The sequence below is a fragment of the Mus musculus genome, chromosome 10, assembly GCF_000001635.26.
Source record: "Mus musculus strain C57BL/6J chromosome 10, GRCm38.p6 C57BL/6J".
In the NCBI taxonomy this organism is placed as follows: domain Eukaryota; kingdom Metazoa; phylum Chordata; class Mammalia; order Rodentia; family Muridae; genus Mus; species Mus musculus.
Window position 1 is genome coordinate 43,664,704 of NC_000076.6, and position 25,210 is coordinate 43,689,913.

At 45.4% G+C, this 25,210-nt stretch overlaps 1 long non-coding RNA gene across 1 annotated transcript; it reads left to right on the forward strand.

Moving 5' to 3' along the window:
- Positions 1-11,064: 11,064 nt before the first annotated feature.
- Positions 11,065-18,147, forward strand: Gm40632. Its single transcript, XR_871613.2, has 3 exons — positions 11,065-12,906; positions 13,373-13,539; positions 16,298-18,147. It is a non-coding gene; the product is annotated as a predicted gene, 40632 (long non-coding RNA).
- The last annotated feature ends 7,063 nt before the right edge of the window (positions 18,148-25,210 follow it).

Sequence of the window (25,210 nt, forward strand, 5' to 3'; positions counted from 1 at the left end):
TTTGTGCTACAGAAGTTGTTCAAATTTAGTGAAAAGCTTATGGAATTGTCAGGAAACCTTTGAGGTTTTGAAAGAGCACACGGGCATCTGTATTTGATGGACAGGTTGAGGAGAAAGGTGTTGCAGTGACTATCCAGAAAACTACCGACGGAGACTATCAGAGCATTTAGGAGGTGCTTGTAACACCCAGATATAAAACTCTAGGAACCTGAGAACAACTAGCAACATTGGGTTGGAAGGAAGGAGACCCATTTAATGAACAGTTATGATGTACCTCTGTGAACTCACTGAATGGCTGGCTAGATAAGAACAAAGAGTCCTGCTTTGGATGACAGAGCACGTGGTGATGTGTGTGACTGAGATAAGATCTATAAGGCAAGGAGCCAGTCTGGGGAACAAAGGGAATGATAAGACCAGGAAATGCCAACGGGTTCAATAGATTCTGTTGGTGTTCTTACAGGGCCTGGGAAGGGCTGAATTTCTCCCACTTTATCTCATTCATGTTGACAGTCTAGTGGTCAGTCCCTTGGAAAGTGCTCTAACTTGAAAACAAGGTCTTTGCATATATAACGAAGCTGAGGTCTTATACGAGGCAGGTCGTGCCTTTACACAAATGGGGAAATTTGAATGCAGAGATAATCATGCACATTGGAGAACATTGTGTGTGGATGGGGGCAGAGACCAGATGGAACCAAGAAACTGCCGGAAGCAAGAACAAGTTGCCAAAGATCTTCCCCCGTTAACTGTCAAGTCCCTGACCTTAGTTTGGGACCTCTGGCCTCTAAAACTGTAGGAATAATTTCATTTTCCTGAGCTATATGATGTATGGTGCATGACACTTTCCTACCACAACCCTTCCTACCAAACACAGTGCCCAGATCTCCTGCTAGAGCTGTCTGGTTCTTTGCTATGCAGACCACGGCCAGAGAGAAGCAGGAGGGTCAACGGGAGAGCCAGTTGTCTACAACAGTATGGTGGGTGTTTGCCATTTCTATCTGTTGGAACCCTGCTCTCAAGGTCGCAATGCCCCTTGACTGGATGGTTCTCTGACCTCAGTACAAAATGGAGGACTCCCATTCTCTGGAGGGCTCCCCTTTCTCTGCCTGACCTTGCCTGGAGAGTATCCCTGAGTACAGACGCCAGGCCTTATCTGAAGAATGACCTTCTGTAGAGCTGTTTAGCTCAGCTCACAAGACCCGGTCTGGCTTCCCGCTCGCCCGCATGATAGTTAGGTACTGTATTGTGACCACCTACACCCCTAAAAGCCCTTGTATACTCTAATCCTGGAACAATCAAGTGCTGTCTCGCTGCAGTGGTCTCTGGAAGTCCATTGGCCACACTCACAGCCATCTAAACCCTGCTCACCGCCTCCACTCCCTTTGTCCTCTCGGGCCAGTGGCCAGTGACCCCCAGGGAGAAGGGAGACCCACACTGTCCAACTGTTATCTCCTCTTTTGGAGAGAGACTTCTCTGCTACTTAATGTTGTGTTGGTGGGACCGAGACTTGTGGTCCCATCTTCCCTCAAGTGTGGATGGAATCTAGCCTCGGTAATGTTGCATTGGGTCCAAATTCTTACAGATCTTTGAGGAATTTTATGGCTCACTCCAGGCAGTATTCCTCAATAGGAGGCAATATTTTTTCCATTTGCCTCTGAGAGTTTGAGTTAGCACTCCATCAAAGGGATATAGTGTAAACAAAACCATAATATCAGATAAGACAGCATATGTGGAATGGGAGCTGAGAGGAGAACAGAGCATGGGGACCCAGAGGGACAAGAAAGGTGGCACCCTGGGGCCCTGCAGAAGGCAAGGGAGAAGAATGGCCTGTGACTCTGCAAGGGAACAGAGAACAAGAAAAGGGTGACATGAACACTCCAATTTTAGTTAAGCAGGGAGTGGAAACGAGGCCATTATTAGATCTGCTATCTGGGTGGCTGTGTTAATGATACATGACTCTATCACCATTACCCCAGGACAGAGCTGCTCAAAACCTCACATGTCTGTAATTCTCACAGACACTGGGGGTCAGGCATCAGAAGCAGCTCCGGCTGAGGCCTCTCACGGGGGAGGGTGTGGGTGTGGGCGTGGTCCAGCTGTCACTCAAGTTAGGGTGCATTTCTAATATGTCTAGTGGAGGAGACTTCAGTTCTCCCTCTGTGTGCTCTAACTCCATGCAAGTAAGCCAAGAAAGAGATGCAGTGTACTCTAACGTAAGTAAAGTAAAGATGGGAGGTGATAACCCACCATGTGCGCCAAGCCGCACATGAAGAAGTGAGTCCTAGTGGGTCCCCACTTCCCTAGAAGTGGGTCACTAAGTATGTCCGACTCCCCGTGGGAATGGAAACCATCTCCTTAAAAAAGTATCAACATTTACAGAGATATATTCAGAACCGGCTCAAAATCTTGGGTAGTTTCTGCCAGAGCCGTGATAGAGAAGGATGAAGTGAGGCACGCCCCCTTTCTAGAACCGTGCCTCTGAAGAAACCGGGGAGGAAGCGTAGAGACAGTTTTAAAATCTCCCATGACTTTCACTTGTTAACACAGGGCCTACACTGTATAGATTTACAGTTAGCTAACCGCTAACAGGTAGGAGACAATGGGCCCAAAGGTGTTGAACTAGCCCTGCACATTCCTGCGGACACGGGAAGGGACTCATACAATCTATCTGATTCGCATTGTATCGACCGTAGAGGAGAGCGCCGCAGTCGCCGCGACTCCCTTGGGATCTAGGGCTCACTGTTGGGTGGGGTCTGCCACCACGACGGCCCTGTTACCTAGGAGGGGCTGCTAAGCAAACAGAGCCCTGTTTTATAAGTGGAGCTGCGCATGGGGACCTCAATGGAAGAGGAATAAAGATTCACATGTGAGAGAGGGGAAGGGCAGCCGGAAGCGGGGCTGATGAAGATGAAGAGGCGCTAGGACCTGCACTTTGGTTCCACTATAAACGGGAGGAGTGGGCTTTACTTTACCAATTTTGAAACGGAAGAAACGAGCGTGCGTGTAAAATGCTGGCCAATTATAGATCTCTTCAGCAAAATTAATAATAAAGCCTAAGGGAGACATTTTAGGTAGTGGTGTGAGGGTGTGGGCTCAGTCCACCTTCTGGGAGCTGAGTCACTTCCCAACTCAGCTATCTGATGGTTTCACAAGGGTAGGCTGAACCTGACCATGGCAACCGTGTTTGCCGTAGGAAAAAGCAACCCGCTTTAGTAGTTTTGCCGAACGGAGATAGCTTTATTTCTAAACACATTTAGCAGTGGACTACTTGTTCCCGTGCAGATGTGGGGTGAAGTGTCCGTTAAAGCTATTGCTCACTGATGAGACAGTGGACGTCCAGATGCGGGGGAGTGGCACAGAGGGGATGGGCCGGAGTTCCAGTGACCAGATAGTGAGTTCCTCTTCTGTAGATTCTAGGGGTATAATTTCCTCTTTCCTCCTGTCTTGTCTAATTGCCTCATATGCAGGCTAAGGTTGTGGTATGAGACTCGTGGGAGGGGTGAGGAAGTAGCTATTCAGGGAGAGAGCAAAAATATCCAGTGTATTTTATACATTTATATTTCTAGACTTTGCTGATTTTTTTTCCTTTTTCTTTTTGCTTTGCCTATTTAAATTTTACAAGTGCTAAGACGATATTATCAGAACCAAAAGACCTTTATAACTACACTCAACTGTAAGGTTCCCTCACTTCTACCCCACCCATGGCGATCTTCAGCCTGAATCACATGATTTCAGTTCCTTGATTTCTTTTTTTTTATTGCAATTATTCCTAAAACATATGTCAGTTTTAATTGCAGCTGCCTGTGATATTACGGAAAGAGGGCTGGTAATGCTTTCCAGCTTTTTGTGTACTGAACTCTTGGTTTTGATCCAACCGCTTGACTCGTTCATTTCCCCTGCTGTCAAAATGTTTTTACCAAAGGTGTTTTGTACGTTTTAGTCACAACTTCTTTAAATGTTTAAAACAAAAATATAGAGCCAGGCATAGAAGTCCATATTCCTCTTTCCAGAGCTCATTGAAAGATAGGCCCGGCATGAAGACACACCCCCAGTCTGAGACACACAGCTAATACTGTCTCAAAATAAAACTTCAATTTAATGTAATCAGACAAAGGATACCAGGTTTATCTGCAGACTGTTAAAAGACAGTTTATATAGTACTTGTGTAGGGAGTAAGTTCGTTATCCTGTGTCATCTTTATAGGTTGTTTTTTTCAGCATCGGTACCTTAAAGCACTTTCTCCTCTCTGACTTCTAATTCAGAAGTCAAACTTTACTTACCAAACATAGTTTGAAGGGCAATAAAACATTCTTCATGAAAGGCATAGAGTTTACATAGTAAGGTTAGCAAAGATTCCTTCAAGTTTCCAGTTTGTAAATCTTTGCAAAGCATTATCTCAGAGCAACTGAACATTCAGTAATTTATCTGTCTTTTATCTACAGAAGTCCCCCAAGCTCCAACCAAACCTAAGGCGGTAAATGGTTCTGGCTTTGGGAATTGCTCATGTGTTGTAACCTTTTGATTTGTCAGGTGCCATTTGTCTTTTGCTAAGGTAGCACAGGGATGTTCATCCTCATTTGGAATCCAAGCCAGCATTTGGCAAAGTTTATACAAACCATTGCTGAAGAAACAGTGTCTGGTAACTATGGCAGTGATGAGTCTCTCTGGAAGAACTTTCTGGGGCCAAGGACAACCCCCTTAGTCTTGGCCAGAAATCCTCATTACCTTAGCCAGGAAAGGCCTGTCCCTTCCCGGGGGTAAGGTGGGGGATGGGAGGGAGGGAACAGGTGAGGCAGCAGCCCTGTCCCCACACACCCACCCGCTCCCAAGGAGACACAGCCGCATCTACGTGACATTTGGTGAAAGCTGGCTCTCCTTCCTTCAGAGAAACTCCCAGGGATGGCAAGAGATAAGAAGTTTCTAGGAAGGGAAAAAAAAAAAAAAAAAAAAAAAGATGTGTGTGTGTTGGGGGTGGGGGAGGGGAACAGTGAGAAGATCAAGACTTCAGATAGGAGCAGATGTGAGAGACACATTTTCATTTTCGTCCTTACCACGAGAGGGAAGGAATGGATGTGAGCTTGCTTTGGAGCTGGGTCTGAGAAGTAGGCAGAAGAGAATTTCTCTACTCTAAAGGTTTTATAGCAACCAGAGAAACTTCCACTAATCCAAGGATGCCAGAGCACAGTCTGTGGAGAGGATGAGAAAAGATGCCTGCCACTCTGTGGGATCTTAGAGGCACCAGGGTGCTGCCTCTCTCCAAGATGGTTCCTTCTCTGCTCAGCTCTTGTGCAGAGATGCCTGAAGCTGCAGAGTCTGCTGCAGAGATCTACCTTGTCCTGCCATTGCTGAACTGTGCCCACAGCTGGAGGGGGAAAGCACACCTTAGCCAGAGGTGTGTGTGCCAGAGTAGGTCTCTTTCTAAGCACTGAAAAACTTCCCAATTCCTGAAAGACAGTCCACCAAGAGTTGACTATCTAGGAACTGGGGAGATAGGTCGGGCAATAAAGTGCCTGTGTGCTAGTGCTCAGCCCCTGTTTGGATCCCTATCATCAATGTAAATAGTTGGATGCTTACTAGCACATGGTGCTATGTGTCTCTAGCCCCAGAGCTGGGGAACCTTGAAACTCACTGGCTAGCCACTCTACCCAAACCAATGAACTCCAGGTTCAACAAGAGAACCTGCCTTTAAAAAGGTGTAGAAGTTATTGAGAAAGACACTCTGCACGCAGGTGCGCAGGCAGGTACAGACATGCATTCATGACTCTCGGCTGTGTTTTCAGCCTGCAGTCTGGAGCTTTGATCACTGCTCAGAGGACAGGCTCACTGTGATGCCCCCCGGAAGCCACTTCCATCTCTCTGTGACCTATGACCTAGTGTTGGAACGCATCCTGTGAGAGAGCGTTGAGGAAGAACAGAGAGATAAAGGGGGGGTGGGGGGTTGGAGTTCTCTGCAATTTTGCTTTGGAGGCTTTGAGGCCAGCTTAGACGACCAGGTCAAAGGACACCCATGGTTTGGCTTTCATCTGGGACTGAAATGGCTGAAGCTGACCACAGATCACCATTGAGACCAGAGCAGACCAAGGCCCACAACAAACTGGTTATGGTCTGATCAGGCCACTGTCTCCCAAGCAGACTGTGTCTCCTTGTTCTCTGGGTTTATTTCCCTTTGGCTCTCTAATGTTCAGTAGTGTTTCCCCCAAAGTTCCCCCAGCTTCAGCTTATCAAAGCAAAGCATAATGGTGTCCTGGTCACTGATAGTGACAAGGGGACACAGAATGAACTAGGCTTACAGGTTCTGTGGGCCTCACCTGCCTGTGAGTGTTCTGGGCTCTGTTTTTATTAGGGGTGAAGTTAGTCTACCTCCCATCTCCAGCAAGCACTCTCTTTCACGCCTCAGTGGTACAAGGGCCACCCAGAACATTCAGCTCAAGGAAATAGTGAGCAATAGTTTCTTTGTCCTCAAAGGTTTTGGGAGGAACTCCCATTTTTAAAATAGGTAGACACATGAAGGAGAGGAGTACAGCATACATGTGAATAGAACATACATGTGAGCAGAACATACATGTGAATAGAGCACACATGTGAATACAGCACTCATGTGAATATAGCATACATGTGAACAGAGCATACATGTGAATAAAGTATACACGTGAATACAGCACACATGTGAATACAGCACACATGTGAATACAGTATACATGTGAATGCTAAATGCCATGCAGAGCTAAAAGTAAATTTCTAGTTGGACATAAATTGTGCCTGTTATCCCAGCATTCAAGAGGATAAAGGAGGAGGATTAATAGTTTGAGGCCGCCAGGCAGTGGTGGCACACGCCTTTAATCCCAGCACTTGGGAGACAGAGGCAGGCGGATTTCTGAGTTCAAGGCCAGCCTGGTCTACAAAGTGAGTTCCAGGACAGCCAGGGTTATACAGAGAAACCCTGTCTCGAAAAAACAAACAAACAAACAAAAAACCCAAAAAACCACCCCACCCCCCAAAAAAAGAGTTCGAGGCCAAATCCTGTCTACAAGAAATGCAGAGACAGGGATGGAACAGAGATTGAGGGAATAGCCAACCAATAACTGGTCCAACTTGAGACCTATCCCATGAGCAAGCACCAATCCCTGACACTATTAATGATACTCTGTCATGCTTGCAGACAGGAGCCCAGCATAACTGTCCTCTGAGAGGCTCCACCCAGCAGCTAACCAAAACAGATGCAGAGACCCACAGCTAAACACTGGACAGAGCTTGGGGGAAGGATTGAGGGCCCTGAATGGGGATAGGAAATCCACAGGAAGACCAACAGAGATAACTAACCCTCACCCTTGGGGATCTCAGAAACGTAACCATCAACCACAGAGCGTTCAAGGGCTGGACCTAGGCCCCCTGCGGATGCACAGCTCAGTCTCCAGGTGGGTCCTCAACAACTGGAGATGGGGCTATCCCTAAAGCTGTTGCCTGTCTGTAGAATACAGTCCTCTAACTAGGCTTCCTTGTCTGGTCACAGGGAGAGAGGATGCGCCTAACTCTGCAGAGACTTGATGTGCCAGGGTTGGGGATACAGAGGGGTCCTCCTTACACTCTCAGAGGAGAAGGGGATGAGGGGTGGGGGGGGGGGACCATGTGAGGGGGTCATGTGGGAGTAGCGATTGGGATGTAAAGTGAATAAAAATTAAAGTTTGAGGCCAGCCTAGGCTACAGAGTGTCTCAGTAAACAAAACAAACCCACCAATGACAAACATAAAATCTCAGTGACTTTCTGGCCCCTGAAGGCAGCTCTGGGGACCACTCAGTCTTTCTTAGAATAACTCATTGTTCCTTCTCTTCTTTGCAGAGGGTTTCAATAGAAGAAGAGTTAGAGGAAGTTCAAAGGTTTTTGCAAAACCAAACGAGGTTATTAGGTAGTGAGAACAGTGGAGAAGGAAGTTCTCGGGCTCAAGGGCTTCTCTTGGACACCCAGCAGTGCTCGGATTGCTGGGGACAGCTGGCCTACAGACTCTGAGAACAGATGTTTCGCCTCAGAGCAAGGCAGGGATTTCAATGAGTAATTATACTCCAGGTTTCCCCCAGGACAGCAAGTAAGCCTGGAGTTCCTGAGCAGAGACATTCATGTCTATCCCAGTTTCTTCCTCTTACTACTCAATGTGACTCGATAGAGACTCGATCCTGGGGAGGCAGAGTCACACAGCTAAGCGCAAGCCTAAAACCAGGCCTCCTTATTCTCAGTGTCCTGATTGGCTGTAGCAAGCAAAGCTTGCTTTTTTATCCCATTTCCAGGCTTCGGGATAAACACATTCTTAGGTTTGTTTACAGGTTTCACTTTCTCTAGGTTAAAATAAGCCCTTTGAGGCTGAATGTTTATTCTGAGTGCTATCGGGCAACATTCCACGCATATATAAAATGGGTTCATTCATTCATTCATTCATCCATTCATTCATTCAAAGTACTGACAGGAACTACCAGATCTTGTGGATGGAAACGTATGGATGCATTACTCCTTACTCTGAAGAGGAGGGAATGGAATGGAAGCAGAATCCAGCAAAGAAAACTGTGGGTCCGCAGCAAAGAAAACTGTGGGTGCGCAGGGTAGCCCTGTACAGTGCCTGTTAGAAAGTGCAAAAGGAATAATCCAGATGAAGTAAGGATGTACATGGGTGGGTGGGTAGCCCAGGGTGGCCCAGGTGGCTTGGGTGGCCAGGGGTGGCCCAGGGAGGCATTAGGGCACAGTAGGGACACACTGACAGATTGGAACACACTTTGGATAATAAAGTTCACACTATCAGATTTCTTCAAAAGTTTCTTTTTAGACGTATTTATTTAAATTTACATGTGTGAGTGTTTTGCTTGCATGCATATATGTGTGCATCACATGCGTGCCTAGTGCCCACAGAGACTGTAAAAAAGTTATTTGCAGAAACAGTGCTGCTTTATCAAAATAAGAGAGTTTCAGCTTCTTGTTACTCAAGGACTCCGGAAGAGAAACAGGGGTTGAGTCTATAAACTTAGCTCTGTTCAGACAGCTAGCCACCCAAGAAGACAGAGACCCACCAGCAGGCTAAATACAGGGAGGGGAAGCAGAGGCAGGCAGACATGGGAGAGGTTAGTCTTGACTGTCAGGTCTTGCCTCTGACGGCGTTGGTACCTCTCTTCTCATTTCTCCTGAGCTTTCCCCTAATCATTGCCTCTCTCTAGCAGCTAGGTTTGCATACTCCCAAAGCCACCGAGCTCTGCAGTCCTTCCGTGGCGTCAACTGGTCTAGGGAACTATCCCAGAACAAACAAACCGTTATTACCATGTCCATGTTGAGCTATTTACAGTGTGTCCATGCAGATTATTTTTTCCAACATGATGCACAAATGTGCCCTTGAAATATGAATGTGGAACTGCGGGTCTGCCTCTCCCATCCTCAGGCGGCCTGCAGATATGATTATGTTATGGATGTCAAGGTCACGTTGAATTATGAGGATGGGCCCTGGGTGAAACGACAGCATCTTTATAAAAGAATGACAGAGATAGATGATGATGGAAGGACCTTGTGAGGATGGAGGCAGAGGGGATGATGTCAGCCAGATGGTGTAGGCCCAGAAATGCTGACAGCCATTAGATGTTGAGGAGACGGAGATGTGGAGGGATCTCTTCTAGTGTCTCTGTATAGGGCATTATAGTGCTTCTAACAGTTGATTTTAAACTCCTGGTGCCCAGATCTATGAGAAAATAAGCTTTTCTTTGGTTAAACCATGAGATATGTGATAATTTATTCAGTCTCCAGGAAATCGATATACAACCTGTTCCTGCCCCGCCTACCCCTTGGTCTCTACACTTCTTTGCCTCTCTCTAGCAGCTAGGTTTGCATACTCCCAAAGCCACCAAGCTCTGCAGTCCTTCCGTGGCGTCAACTGGTCTAGGGAACTATCCCAGAACAAATTTTTTAAAGCTTAGGAAGTATGACATTAACAGAGCAGAGGGCTCAGGATTCAGTGAGTGACCCGGGCTGACTCTCTTGTCTTTGACTCAGGGTCCTAAGAGTCACAGAGAAACTAGGACGATTCTACAAAGTGCAGCCACAGTGATCCTTCATGTATCAGCTAGTCCATTCCCTAGGGACAGATGTTGCCAGTCCTAGTGGATAGAAAGCTGTGTGACTCTATCTTGAGCAGTCACCTCCTCAAGCATCTTTAACAGTCACCTTTGGACACCCTTTCTCTAGCCCCATCCTCCACCCCACTTCTTCCTTCTTTTCTTATCAGTTCTGGGGATTGGCTCCAGAGCTTTGTGTATGCCAGACAAATGCTCAACTGCCGAGCTACCTTCTCTGTCTTTGTTTTTTGTTTTTGTTTTTTAATCAGCCTGGGATGGTAGTACATGCCTGTACCACTCTAACTTTTAGAAGTTTGGTCTTGAGCTCACTCTGTAGCCTAGGCTAGTCTTAAACTAATTTTTAAAACGATTCATTTACTTTACACACACATGGGGCATGCCTGGAGCCAAGGTGAGCAGAAGAAGGCATTGGGTGCCCTGGAACTTCGTGGATGGTTGTGAGCCACATGTGGGTGTTAGGAAATGAACCTGGGTCCTCTGCAAGAACAGCAAGTTATCTTTACCACTGAGAGAACTCTCCAGGCCTCTGACATTAAACTCTTGTTCCTCAGGTCTCAGCCTCTCCAGAGCTGGGATAGCAGGCATGAACCATTCCTAGCTGGACACCAGAGCTTACCCTTGCTTCACCCCATTAGTCTGCTATGGACAGAAAGGTAGAGGACAGTTTCATACTGCAGCTTTGTGCTGCTTGCTGGCACCCATCAGTATTAGGGGGTAGGCTAGCTTCTCCTATCTTTATATGTTGTAGGACCAAAAATTTGTTTAAAAAAAAATCACATATGGGGCTAGAGAGATGGCTCAGTGGTTAAGAGCACTAAATGCTCTTCCAGAGGTCCTGAGTTCAATTCCCAGAAACCACGTGGTGGCTCACAACCATCTGTAATAGGATCTGTTGCCCTCTTCTGGTGTGTCTGAAGACAGCTATAGTGTACTCATATAAATAAAATAAATATTTTTTAAAAATCACATATGAATTAGGTAGGTGATGTATAATCTCAGCTAATTAGGAAGCTGAGACAGGAGGATTATATGTATTCAAGCCAGTTTGGGCAACATAATCAGATCCTGTCTCAATATAAAAATTATAGATACATTGTAACTATTCCTACACGTAAACATATACACAACTACATAAAAAAACATGCTGGCTAGAAATGCATGTAGCAGTACAAATGAGAGCATTCATTATTTCTAGATTCCTGGGTTGTAATTGTTTTCTTCATCTTTCAAGATGTAAACTGAAGCAGTTTCTGACTCATTTTTCTATTAAATAAAGTCCTAGGTTTGCCTTTAAGGTTTTATTCCTAGAACTAGTTCTGAATACAAATGTTAACATGAGCTTCTGGACAATTGACTAGGTGCTTCCTCCAGGCTTATGCTGGATTTACGGAAGCCGTGTTTGTTATTTATTTTTTTCTCTTCTCTTCTCTTTTCTTTTCTGCCTTTTGGCTGGGTCTCTTGTCAAGGCTGTCCTCAAATGTATTGTGTAGTCGAGGCTAGCCACGAACTCCTGACCTCCCTGCCTCTGCTTCCTGAGGGCTGCAACTATTGCCATGGCTGCCTCTTCTCTTTTCACCAGACACACAGACACCAGACACACAGACACTAGGCTGTCACAGCAAAGAAGAGTAACAGGGACACTATTGTCTTCTGAGAATTTTAGGGATCTCCCTCAGCCTGCCTTCATCTTGGCCATCCAGCTGCTTCCTCTGATAAGGACATTCTTGTGGGGGACTAATGAAGATTCAGTGTAAAACATCGATCCCATCACACTTTCTAAATGTCCACTTAAAACACAGAACATCCAATAATTCCCAAGGAAAACCAGTTCTGTCAAATCGCATTGCTAATTCACGAAGGGCATCAACTGTTCAAAATGGGCAAGTGTAGGCATCCAGTGGCTGTTTTCAAAAGCTGGCTCTCAGGGGAGTTTGAATCCGTATCTTACTCAGCTGTGTGAACTTGAATCATTTAAATGTAGATAAATGTGCAGATAAGTTTGGTTTTGCATAAATTTAGAGCATTTGCAAAAAAAAGAAAAAGAAAGAAAAAGAAAACTCTAACAGCATGTTCCACTCTAATTCCTTATTCAGTACTCACATATTTCCCTTTGAAGTTAGAAAAGAAGGGATTTTAGCCACACACTGTAGCCAAATGTGTTGCATGTTTCCGTGTAGAGGGCACACACTTCTTGTTGTGATGATATTAATGATTCTTCTCATGTACTACATTTTATAACTTTTAGTCCTAATTGAGAGAGAGAGAGAGAGAGAGAGAACCCTAAAATTAATCTTTCAAAGTCACAGAACCGGAGTGGCTAATCAGACTTGGAAGTGGGGCTAATGGCACTGTAGTCAGATTGATTGGCTGTTAAACATGTGGAGTGAAAGCCACATCACGAAGTACTCAGGGAGAACCTGTGCAGAATTCCTCTTGAATCTGTCCCTGGCCTCTGATTTCAATACGTGGCTCAAGGCCTGTTACCTTAGCTTCAAAGCACAGCTCCAAGATATCTACCAGCTGACAACTTTTAGTTCATTTTAGTTTTTAGCTTTTTCAAGTAAGACACAAAAGGAACGGGGTGCTGACCATTCTTTACTGGGAAGATAAAGCTTGCTATTTCTTTTGTTTGTTTGTGTGAATGGGTGACCCACAAGACTGATAGTTTGTTTATGTTTCAGGCTGTTTATGGCTAAAATGTTCCATGCACAGGCTGTGACAGGGGACAGAAAAAGTTTGGGCACCAGCTTTTCACAAAGGGTCAATTCCTCGAACATCCTTGCACTGAGAAAGGCTGAGCGCAAGTCGGTAGGCATCTGGACTATAAGGTTTTATGTAGGACAGAGCCTAAGTTTCTTCCTGTCATCCTTGCAGTGAGAAAGGGTGGCTGCGTGCAAGTTCAAGCAGGGCTTCTAGGTTTTATGTAATGCAGTGTATAAATCACTGACAGAAAGGGAGACTCCATGAAGTTATACCAGAGACCACTTGGACATAGAATGCTCCATTCCACTCCCCAACTCCACCCTGCCCTGCCAGGCTCATGTGCTTGAACAGTTAGACCACAGCCAGGAGTGCTGTTGTGGGAGACTGTGGGATCTTGAGGTTAGGGGTTGGGGCACTGGTGGGTGTGGGTTGTGGGGGTAGAAGGCTGGGGAATGTTACAGCCCAGCCATTTTCTGAGAACCCCAAAGACCCCTGAGACCCTGGAAAGTGTGGTCAGTGCCATCTAGGTGATGACCAAGTGCTCACTGCCTCTGTCTTTGTACCAAACCAGGTTGTTGAAGTAGCAGGTGGTAACCTCAGGTTCAAGTTTTAAAAGGACATCAAGGAGGAAGAACGAGAAGCTGGACTTTATAAAAGTAAAATATTTCTGCTCTGAAAAGAGACCCTGTCAAATGAATAAGAAGACAAGAGAAAACACCCTGCGAGTTTCTGATGGAGGTCTGTATCCCAGGCACACCCAAACCTCTTAACCCTAAACAGCAAGGAAACAGTGAGGGACTAAAACTGGAGGGAAGGAGGATCTTGACGGACACTTGATAGGTGACTGGCAAATAAAAAGATGTGCAGAGTCTGGGCATGAGATTGCATGTCTGTAAGAGCAGAACTTGGGGACCAGAGGCAGGATTATAGCGAGTTTGAGTTCACAAGGTCATCCTGGTCCACACAGCAAGTTCAAGTTTAACCAGGACTGGAATGTAAAACTCAGCATGAGAAGAGGAGGAGGTGGGGGAAGAGGAGGAAGAAGGAGAAGGAGGAGGAGGAGGAGAAGAAGGAGGAGGAGGAGGAGGAGGAGGAGGAGGAGGAGGAGGAGGAGGAGGAGAAGAAGAAGAAGAAGAAGAAGAAGAAGAAGAAGAAGAAGAAGAAGAAGAAGAAGAAGAAGAAGAAGAAGAAGAAGAAGAAGGAAGAAAGAAAGAAAGAAAGAAAGGAGGGAAGGAAGGAAGGAGGAGGAAAAAATAGATAAAAAGAAAGAAAGTTGGGTGTAGTGGCATATGCCTTTAATTCCAGTACTTTCGAGGCAGAGGCAGGTGGATTTCTATGAATTCCAAGCCAGCTTGGTCTACATATGAGTTCCAGGACAGTCAGGGCTATATAGTTATATGTAGTGAGACCATGTCAAATGTAAACCACAGACGCCATCACATGCTGGCAAAGGTATGTGGGAACAGGAATTCATATTCAGGGCCAATAGGAATGCAGACCAACACAGCCACTTTAAAAGCACGTTCTTTCTTTCTTTTTTAAAGATTTATTTATTTATTATATGTAGGTATACTGTAGCTGTCTTCAGACATCCCAGAAGAGGGCATCAGTTCTCATTACGGATGGTTGTGAGCCACCATGTGGTTGCTGGGATTTGAACTCAATACCTTCAGAAGAGGAGTCAGTGATCTTAACTGCTGAGCCATCTCTCCAGCCCTAGCACTTTTTAAGAGTAAACATTATCTTACTTGTTTACCTGAAAGAATCAAAAACCCAATCCTAGACCTTTACAGCAGCCTCATTCATAATTGCTGAGTTGGAAATAGCAGAGTGTCTTTCAGCAGGTGAACTGATAAATAAACTGTGATACATTAGACAGTGGGTGCTGAGTGAAACGCTAAAGGGAAACAGGTTGTCACCCACCAACTGACAGTCTCATTACCAAGTCTAAGAGACCAATTTGAGAAGGTTACATGCATTGCAACAATGCGACACTCCAGGAAAGACTATACATGGAAATAGTAAAACAAAACGGAACAACAGCAACAAAAGGATGGTTGTCAGGGGTTATGTGAGAGGCAGGGAAGAAGAAATAGGAAGAGAATAAGAGACTTACTAGGAAAGTGAAGCTATCCTGTACAGTGTTGCAATGCTGCAGAGCTACCATTATAGATCTGGCAAACAGAACAGGGTGTGGCCCTGAAGGTAAAATACTCAGAACATTGGTACCGATTTGGTAATGATGTGTCACTGTAAGCTCATCAGTTGAAGGACACTGGAAATGATGGAGGTGGAGCATATTCAGGGGTCAGGTAGAGTATGTGTCAGACAAACACAAGGAAACAAGAGAATTGGGAAGTCAGGGATTGGGTAAGAGACCCATTTTAGGTATTGGGCTTTAGGATTTGAGGTTAAAGCTGTGGAGGCAGTAGGAAGGAAGGAGGGATAAGCTCAGATAAGAAGTAACACTGTCAAGGCAGCATACGCATAGGAAAGCTTATCCAGGGTGTAAAAATTCGGATTCTGAAGACACCCAAAGATGTTCAAATTGTGACAGCTGATGTTACTTAATTGGAGCCCTGGAGAAAGGGGTGGTTAAATTTTAGGTGGTGAAACCATTTCTTTCTGTCTGCCACCTTTTCAACATGTAGGAAAAAAAACTGGAAGAAGGGCACATTTCAATCCAGAATTTTCAAAAGAGGTTTGAAAATAATATCAGTGCACATTGGCTGGGCGATGGGGCCTGGAAGGACATTGGGGTCTTATGGAGAGATTTATTCTGTAATGTGCCCTCTGCAGTTATGGGAGGACAATGTACGCTCACACTGTGGAAAAGGCTGTTCCAGATGCACAGGGGACTAGGTGGCTGGAGTAGATGCTGTCCCTAAGGTTCTAGGCCCCAGCAATCCAGAACTGACACTGTTCAAAGTGTGGTATGGCCTCCTTGTGTGTGTGTGTGTGTGTGTGTGTGTGTGTGTGTGTGTGTGTGTGTAAAACTCATCATGTAACTCTGACTGTCCTATAACTCACCATGTGGACCAGGCTACCTGTCTCTGCCATCTTAGTACTGGGGTATATGTGTGTGTGTGGTTTTACAATTTTATTAGGAACGGACTAACAACTCAGTAGGAATAAAGGGGACACAGCACAGAAAGCTGAAGAGGCTGGGAGAAGAAATACAAAGGATTTAAAAGCACAGAGATAGTGACCAAATGTGTGAGTAATTAAATAAACAAATTGGAACTCAACAATAACATTTTCACCTGTTTGATTCCAACAGTTATAGACTTTTTTTGTTTTGTTTTGTTTTTCAAGACAGGATTTCTCTGTATAGTCCTGGCTGACCTGGAACTCACTCTGTAGACCAGTCTGGCCTCGAACTCAGAAATCTGCCTGCCTCTGCCTCCTAAGTGCTGGGATTAAAGGCTTTCGCCACCACAGCCCGGCTGGTTATAGACTTTTAATCCTTATTTCTCTTTTATTTTTGGTGCATCAGGGCCTATTGAACACTCAAGGGTCTCATGATCCATGTCTGAAGTACATCTTCGTCCATTCGGAGATGTCAACATCGGTGTAAGAACACACACTCTTGAATACAGGACCTCAGCATCAAACAGTCCACACAGCATGGTTTGTGGCTTGCAGAGAATGGAGAGATGACCCAGGTGTTCTTCAGTGGGGGAAGTAATTAAGTGTGCTGTCCTATGGATTAGAAATGTTTTAGAACCTTACTCAGATGTAATAAAAATGGATGACAGCCGGCATTGCTCCCAGAAGGCCTTGTGGGGACACTGCTGTCTTGGGAAGAAATCCCAGGAAGACAGAAAGTCTGCTTCTGGGGTAGCAAGGACAGATCTTTTCACCTTGTGCTCAGAATCCCTGTGCTGATGATTTCCACTGTGGTGGTATAAAGAGCTGGGGTCTTGGGGAACTCGATTCCTAATCATGACCTCATGAGGACTTTCAACTCAACTTACTGTACTCTCTCAACGCACCCCCAGGTCATTAGTCTTTATTCATTTTCTTCAAAGTGTTCATAACTTTGAAGTTCCGAACATTTGTTCTCTGGTTTGGTTTATTTTATTGCTTTAGTTGAGTGTGGGTCTCACAGAACAAAATCTTATTAGTCTGTTTACCCCTCCTGGCATTATCCGATGCATGTGTGTTTAACTGAAACAAAGACTAAAAAGAATCGTCGCATTTTATAAAAATTAAAATTAATAACAGAGAATGTAAGGATATAATAGGGAAAAGAAGTGTGGAAAATCTGGACCAAGCTGTCGACAGCAGTTGCCTGTAAGGAGGGAGCGTGTGACATCTTGTGTTCTGTTGTTTACATTTCTCTAGTATTTGAATTTCAAATAATGAAAGTTTGATGTTTTCTTTTTATATTTATTTTAATAAGGAAAACAGCTAGTGGTGGGGAGAAGGGTGTGACACTGTGACAGAGCTTTCGCCTAGTTTGGGCCCCAGGTTTGCTCTCTAGCACCACAAACCACTACAGCAAACAGCACTGACGTTAACTCTAAGTGGTGGGTGGAGCTTGAGGACCCAGTTAAGTACAAGACGTGGGCTTGCACCACCTGCCCACCCATTGTCCAGGCTGTCAGCTACTGGCCACATGTGACTGCTCAGCCAGGGAACTGTGACCACTGCAGCCAAGAGATCAACTCTTAAGTTATACTTAAATAATTTTATAATTAAAAATGAATATTTAAATGTTTGATTCAGTTACTGGAACAGTTTGGAGCATGGTTTGAACCTAGGAATGAGAATCTACTTTTTCCAGTATAAGACTCACAACATCTGTGTTTAGACCAAGTTTTTAGCAAAAAATATCACATCCAAACTTGATATTCTAGAAAAACAAAATTAAATATTTGTTAAGAAAAAATCATTATTGATGTTTTTATTAACTATATATTTTGTAGTATTTTGGATGTATAATACTAAGTTAATTTATGAAATGATTAACTTTGTCTATTTGTGAAAATGTAGCTAGCTACTAGAAAAACTTTAAATTGAACAAATGATTCAAATTTCATTCCTGTTGGATCATTAATTTGAGGAGACTGGAGGAGGCGAAAGGCTTGAGAAGTGGGAGCAGCAGGGGGTCGGGGAAGGGTTTGACTGACTCATAGAATCTGCTCTAACCTGGGGTTGATGCACTAGAAAGAAGAACTGTATGTGTGAATGGCAAGGGTCAGTTTTCCTGAGCTATGGCCTCCCCAGCCAGCCTCTGTTTCTGCATGTCTCTGGCTGCATGTCCAGCAAGTCTCTGTTTCATATACACAAACCATACACAAAGACATCATACACACAAACTATATACACATAGACATCATCCATACACACATATACCATACACATAAACACACACCATACACAGACATCATATACACACACACCATACACATAGACACACACATCATATACACACATATTATACACACACATCATACACATTGACACACGCATATACGCATACACACATACACCATACACACACACACACAGTATACACAGGCACACACATCATACACACAGACACACACACCATATACATAGACACACCTGTGTCACTGTTCTACCTGGCAGCTGCCACCTGAGTCGGGACACTCATCACTCTACTCCGACAGCCTCAGTTTCTCCATGTTTCATCCAGGTAGCCTGCACTCAGGTGTTTTTTATATAGAATGTTCTAGAAGCAAGAGGAACCAGGACCCCTTCCTGAGAAGTGGCTGCCAGAGGCATTGTGCTGGCCTGTACCAGGAATGTTGCTCTTTGACGGAGCCATGGAGCAAGGGTCTCTTCACAACAGTCACTTGGCTCCAATGCCCCTTAAAGCTCTTACAAATTATTGCAGGCATTAGAGAGCTTTAGTGTGCATGGGCTATACTTATTGATATCTACTATTCAAAATCAAAATGAGACAACAACAGAACAAGGAAAGCAAGCACACTCCAGCATTCATAAGCACTGTGAGGACATCGTGTGCAAAACTGCAGTGCACACCAATGAGAAATGAAAAGTCAAACAAGGCTGGGAGGCAGCCCAGTTGGAAATGTGCTCGCTGCGCAAGCATGAGCATCTGAGGCTGTGGCCCTGCGCCTATGTGAAACACACGAATGCCGCACTGTGTGCCTGCACACAGTCAGACTAGCTGAATAGCCGAGTTCCTGATTAGTGAGAAACTGGAGACCGGGCTGGAGAGATGGCTCAGCAATTAAGAACACTTGCTGTGCTTTTAGAAGAAGACCCAGGTTCAGTTCCCAGCACTTACATGATAACTCACAACCATCTATAACTCCAGTTTCAGGAGATCTGATTTCTCTTCTGGCCTCTGCTGGGACTAGTCACACACTTGGTGTATAGACATGCATGTGGGTAAACCACTCACATAGTTAAAGTGAAATTAAAATTAAAAATAAGGTGATAAGCAATAACAAGAAGACACCTGATGTTGCACACACACACACATTATACAGACACACCATACACAAAGACTCCATAGACACACACACAAACACCATACATATAGATATCATACACATACCATATGCATAGACATCATACACATACACCACATACACACACACACACACACACACACACACACACACAGAGACATCATACAGACACACCATACACAAAGACTTCATAGACACACACACAAACACCATACATATAGATATCATACACACACCATATGCATAGACATCATACACATACACCACACACACACACACACACACACACACACACACACACACACACACACACACCACACGGGTTCTTGACACCACCCAGAGTGCTGTCTTTGAAACAGCCTAGTGGAAGGCTGAAGCTTGTCGTCTCCTCCCCCAACACACACCACACCCCTGGCCCCACCTGCCTCTACCTGGGCTGCCAAGCCAGCGGGAGCTCAGAAGAATGCAGCCCCACCAGGCGCCTCTTTTCTTTGCCCTGAGGGAAGGCATGTGACTCCTGACTGGGGCCCAAAGCTCCATTCCCGGTCCTCAGGCAGTGCTAATGTGTTTGTGGGAACTGCTTCGGAGAAGATGAGGCTCTTTGGAAATGGAATTTGGAGTGAGATCCTTTTTAAAGGCTCGGTTCCATAGAGCCAAGGGAAGGCCTTCCGAGGGTTAGCAGGCCTCACAGGCCTCACAGGGGACGGGCACTGGGAGCCCAGCACGTTCCTGCACCTCTTCTCTGTTTCTGACTGAATCTTACTCTTGGTACCTGGCATGCAGTAGGGGACTCACAGCATTCTGACCTGGGTTTTGTGGATGAGGCAACCGAGGCTCAGAGAACTCTGCTCACAAACCATGTCAACACAGCAGGAAACTGTGCAAGAACACTCACTTCTGCCTCCTCGGTGGCCACAGTTTAAACAGTTTGCAGTAACCACCCAGGAGCCCACAGCTAAAGGGCTCCTTTAACTTTCACTTCTAAAAACAGACAGACAGACAAACAAACAAACAAACAAACAAGCAAACAACCCAAACCTAGATGGGCAGTGGTGGCATGTGCTTTTAATTCCAGCACTCTGGAGGCAAAGGCAAGCATATCTCTGTTAGTTCAAGGCCAGCCTGGTCCACAGAGCTAGCTCTAGGACAGCCAGGACTATACAGAGAAAACATGTCTCGATATAATAGTAATATAAAATAAAAATAACCTTTACTTCTAACATTTTAGGAGATCTGACAGAAAAATGTGTTGGGCTAGAAACTGGGACACATGACTTTTTTTTTTTAGTTTTTAAAAAATTTACATTTATCTACTTGTTTATTGTGTATGTATGTGTATGTGTGTGTGGTGTCTGTGTTGTGATGTGTATGTGTATAGTGTGTGTGTGTGTGTGTGTGTGTGTATACTCCCCAGAGCGCTCGAGCACAGGTGTACTCACCTGCGGGTTGATGCCACAGTATGCCCGTGAAAGTCACAGGGACAGCTTGCAGGACTTGGCTTTCTTCCTGCCCATGGGAGTTCCAGGGATGAAGCTCAGATCACCAGACTTGTCTGCAAGCTCTTTTGTCCACTGGGCCACCTCACCAGTTGCCTTTATTTGAATTCTTTATGAAGTTTTACAGTGCAAAATTAATCTGACCCACGTTCCCATTTCCATGATCCCTTAGAAGTGAATACTGTGTGTAGGTCAGAGACATGACCCAGGACATAAGCCCATACTTAATCTTTCTGTGTCTCTGACTCTGTGTGTGTCTCTAACTTGCAAATCGTTGACTCTTTCAAGTTTCCTTAGTAAAAATGTTTGGACTAGTTTCTTCTCTTCTTTTCTGTTTAACCTCACACCCTCCCCTCCAACATCCCCCCAAAACTTCCTGAAATGATTGCAGATTCCCCCCCCCTAGACTCCATGCTAAGCAGGGGTGATGGTGTCTCCTCCTCCATCGTCTTTCCTGGTGGATCATTGCAATGGTTTTCTTCTCAATGCCATGGCTACATACTTGCTAACAAAGCAACTCCAGGGAGCAGAGGTTTGTTTTACCTCATGGTGAGGGATGGAGCCCTTCCTGGCAGGCAGACTTGGTGGCAGGATCCTGCTGGTCAAGAAACAGAGGCAGCAGTGTTGGTTCACATTCTCCTTTTCTGTTTTATTCGGTTTAGGGCTCCTGACCCTGGAATGGGCTGTCCTTATTCAGGATGGGTTGAAATCTCTCAGTTATCGTCTCTGGAAATAGCCACAACAAAAGGTGTAGTCCACTAACGCCTTAAACATGTCTTAATCTGACCAAGATGGCACACAAGCATCTGTCTACGGCTGTGATCAACCTGCTGGGCTCCTCTTCCTGTAGACCTAAAACCTGCTACTCTCCTGGCAAAAGATGGGGGCAGCTGGATACAGAACATTTTGGAGGAGGGAACAGGCGAGGAGTAGGAGAGTCAAAGCACAATGGAGAAACAAGACTTGTAGAGAGATGGAAGGTACCAAGGCCAGCCCGAGAGTGAAGTGAGGACTTAGGAGACCTGTTTAGGCTGCCTCGGCAAGGCCTCTTCTCTTTCAAGTCGATGGGTAGGTGGTACTTGTTAATGGCCTTAATGATCAGCCCTCTTGAACTCATTCAGGGCTCACTGTCCTCAGGGAATCAGCTAGAGCGCAGCACAGTTACAGGCACCCGTCAAACAACAGGCTCTGCCTCACCAGGGTGTCCTCTGGGCCTCCGTTTCCTTTCTTGGAAAACCAAGCCTTAATGATCTATGTGGTCATGCTGCTTCCTCAAATGATAAACATGTCCCAGGAAGCTCTTAATGGCCGGGAGCCTGCTGCAAACTTATTCTCTTAAAACGAGGTCATTATCGGCTCTTCTATCTCAGGAGCCATTAGGAAAGTTTCAACAGGAGCCTTGTACTGAAAAGTGAAAACCTCAGCTGTGTCTCCTATGGAGCTATGGATACAACTTCATTTTTTTTTTTTCTGTCTTGAACCAAAGTTATTATCACATCCTTCCCTGATTGTTAGAGCAACCCAAGAGATGCTGACTGGTGTGTATACATGTGTGTGCATATGTGTGTATGTGAGAGAGAAAGCCACCACCTGTGTGAGTATGTATGTGTGTGCAAGAGACAGCCACTCACTTATGTCTCTGTGTGTGTGTGTGCATGAGAGAGCTGCTCGTGTGTGTGTGTGTGTGTGTGTGTGTGTGTGTGTGTGTGTGCGCGCGCGCGCACGCGCATGTGTGGAGGATAGAAGCCTGAGTTGGTATCTTCATCACTTTCTAACTTACTTTTTTGAGGCAGTGTCTCTCATTAAACCTATTATAGCCCCCTTTTTTGGCGAGGTGCTGAGGTCACAGTGCCAATGCCCCTGACCTTTTCTGAGGCTGCTAGGGCTCTCAATTCCTGATTGTGCTGCAAGCGCTTACCCACTAGACCACTCTCCAGTCCTGACAAGTACAGCTTTGTTTTTCATGTCATAATTGTTTCTTGACAGACCTGGATGGTGCTGTCATGCGATCCTTCCCTCCATGTTTGGTTTCCACAGTACATATATGAACAAGATTATTTCTCTGTGAAAATACTTCAGGGTCTTTTCTCAAGTTCCCCCCCACCCCCACCCCCCACCCCCGCCCCGGGCTTCAGCTCAGTCCTTTGATATTCAAATGATCTCCTTTGAAGCCCCTATCAGCATCACTCTGGGTGTTGTCTCCTAGCTATTAACAGGGTACCTTTCCTAGAGTCTCCTTGCTTCTGAATTTGGTAGTTGACTTCACATAAAATACAAGTGCCTTGTGTTTTGCATTTTTATACATACACTGATGCAAAACAGCTAAAGAAAAGAATATGAGGTTCTGTTTGTTTACAGGGTCTACGTGTATTCCCTGCCTCTTGAGTGCTGGGATGAGTCCTTCACCATAGAGCCTAGCTTAATTTTTTTCTAATAGACTGTAACTTGTTATGACTTCAGGGTTGCTGACTAGCATAAATAGACAGAAGGATGGCTGAGGCAGGGCTGACACAGGAAAGCAGTCTCTGCAGTGAATCCTTTCCTGTCCGGATACCTGTTTTCTCTGTGCATTCTCTTAATGGAACTGTGTTCCTAGCTGGGAGGAAAACCATCCTAGGCGCTTAGATGAGGAGAGGAAAACACCTCTTATCTTAACTTGCTAGTCATCATCTCAGGTGTGCAGAGCAAAATATCCAGAGACTCTTTGGTCTTTGTAGGTCAGGGTTCCACGTTTGGTTAGTAGTGATGTGTTAGAATGGCTGGTCAAGTCTCAACAGCACACTAGGCCAAGGCAGATCCACGTGGAAAAGGTTTCATTGGAAGGGAGAGACAAGGTAGTAGCAGAAAGAGAAGAGGAGGAGAGAGAGGGAGGGAGGGGCGTTCTCCTTATATCGAAAATGACGTAACACAGGTAAAGGTGGGAGGTGAGCCAAGCGAATGCTGGGAATATGGTGCCTGTTGTCTTGGCAACTGGTCTGCAGGTCACAGGTCGCGCTGTCACCTATGTGATGTCATAGGTTTGGAATGTCCTGATGCCAACAAGTAGTGTGCAATGAGATGTGGAAGAGGTCAGAGGTCACTTACCATGTTGCTAACGGAAGCTATAGTTCAGTTGGGAAAGTGTTAGCTTTCCAGGGACTCCACATATAAAACTAGGTATTGTGGCATGCCCTTGTAATCTCAGCACTGAGAGGTGGAGACAGGAGGAGGCCAGGAGCTCACTAGCAAGCCAGCCTAGCCTAAAACAGTGAGCCCCAGGTCCCAGTGAAAGACCCTGTCTCAAAACCAGTGTAGTGCACAGAGTTGCATCCAAACTTGACTGTGGCTTTCAAATGCATGTACATAAGTGCACCCCACAGCAGATGCATGCATACATACACACACACACACACACACACTCACGAGAGAGAGAGAGAGAGAGAGAGAGAGAGAGAGAGAGAGCAAGAGAAAGCACATTTGCAATCTAAGAGAAAATAAAAAGAAACCAGTATTAATAGAATATTCTGGTAGCCACTGCTTAGTCACTTGGGCAGTTAGATGGTCAAATGGAATTTAGTGGGCGCTGGACATTCACATAACCTGGAGGTTCTGGTGACTCCTGCTTCCTGGTGCTGTCCAGTGTTGTGGAAATGTAGGTGTAAAACCAGGGGAATAAGAAAACATGTTTCTTCCTGTTATAGTTTTGCTTTAGAAGTCAGGCAAGTCCAGGTCAATTCCGGCTCAGAAATCACGTGTGCTATCAGCATTTACTAAATCTGTATGGATGTCATTTCCTTAGCAAAATAAACCTAATACAGGAACTGCCGGTTGGAAAGCTCTGAGCACTGTGCTTGCCAGAGGCTTCTGCCTGAAATAGGGATGACACAGTTCTCTCCCAGGAAAGTGTTGCTATAGTAAAGCAAGCCTAGAGCTGGCAGGGCACCTAACCCTGGGGTCAGCCTGGTGTCACTTGAGCCTGAGGAGTAATTTGCACAAGCCAAGAAGCTGGAGAGGTATGGGAGGTGGGAGTGGGGAGGGGTGGTAACTCCAGGAGAGCCCTAGGAGGTGGGAGGGGAATGGTAACTCCAGAAGAGCCAAGGGAGGTGGGAGTTGGGGGTGTAACGCGAAGATTCGAAGATTCGGGGCTCTGTGCTTCCTGTGTGTTTGCAGGAATGTGATTGTTTCTCCAGTAATCCTCCCAGGGCCACTGATTATCTTCAAGGCTAATCAGAAGACACCAGGAAATAAAGTTTTCTGTGTGTGCTTAACCTTTGCCAAACTCTTTTAAATCCTTTTGTTTGCCAGAAAGTTGTATCAATTCAAATCTGTTCACGCTTCCAGTTTCGGTCTTCTCTGTTTCACTGGAGCCTGCTGCCTGGGAGGGAGCCTGAAGCAGGGATGGGAAAGGGGTGGGGAAGGAGAAGGCTGCTTCGGGTAGTCTCTGAGTCAATGGGATGTTCCTTT